The sequence below is a fragment of the Solanum lycopersicum genome, chromosome 7 (genome assembly GCF_036512215.1).
Source record: "Solanum lycopersicum chromosome 7, SLM_r2.1".
Classification (NCBI taxonomy): Eukaryota; Viridiplantae; Streptophyta; class Magnoliopsida; order Solanales; family Solanaceae; genus Solanum; species Solanum lycopersicum.
In genome coordinates, this window is record NC_090806.1 from 37,958,922 (window position 1) to 37,960,225 (window position 1,304).

The window sequence follows — 1,304 nt, forward strand, 5'->3', positions numbered from 1 at the left end:
GCATGATCATGAGCATACTAAGGATAATAAACTAATGCAGAAACTAACCATAATTAAAATTAAATTAAGGGGAATACTCGTATACTTTTACAACCCAGTGGTAAATCAAGTAACTTCCAAGTTTTAATAGAAATTAGAGATTCTATTTCATCATTTACAACCTCTTTCCCAAAAATAGAATCACGTGAAGATAATGCTTCTTTCAAAGTTAAAGAGTCATTTTCAATATTAATCACATAAAAATCAGGACCAAAAGCTTTTTTCTACTCTAGCTCTTTTACTTCTTCTTAACTCAACATCATCAACTTCTTTATTTTTCAAAGTAGAATTAGAAGAACTAGGTAGTGACAAAATGTTTTGTTCAATCTTTTGACCCCACTAATTTTAGAATCAAAAGGAAATTTATTTTCATGAAAAATAGCATAATCAGATTCTGTCACAATATTATCTTTAAAAGATTAAAAAATTTATAGGTTGTACTATTTGAAGAATAACCAAGAAAAGCACAAGTAGTAACTTTCTTACCCAACTTTGTAATCTTTGAATTCATTAGTCTCACAAAGGCTAGACAACCTCAAACTCTTAAATATCCCAAACTTGTCTTGTAACCTTTTCACAATTCAAAAGGTGTCAGTTTTGACTTTTTATGAGACACACGATTCATCACATAACAAGTAGTTAAAATAGTTTAACCCCAACAATTCAAATTTGCATGTGACTCAATAAGCATGGCATTAGTCAATTCAACCAAAGTACTATTTTTCCTTTCTGCTACTCCATTATATGAAGGAGAGTAAGGAGGAGTAGTTTCATGAATTATTTGAAATGATCTAATAAAATAATGAAACTCATTTGATTCATATCGACGGCCTCTATCACTTCTAATTCTTTTTATTTGTCTTCCAAGCTGATTTTCAATCTCATGGAGATAAGTTTTTAAATTTTCAAGGCACCACTTTTATATTTCATCAAGTAAACATATGTAAACTTAGAAAAATCGTCAATGAAAGTGATAAAATACCTATTGTCTCCACGAGTTAGAATTCCACCAAGTTCACAATTATCAGTATGAACTAATTCTTACAAATCAGTTTTTCTTTCAACTTGAAAATGAGTCTTTTAGTGATTTTAACTTTACTACAAGCATCACAGTTTTTAAATTTTTTTTTACCATTGAAATTAATTCTAAACTACTCAAGATTTCAACAAAACGATCATTAATATGACACAAATGAGCATGACAAAATTGGTAGAAGAAAGCATATAAACAGAGTAGAAGTTTTATTCATTTCAACATTCAACTT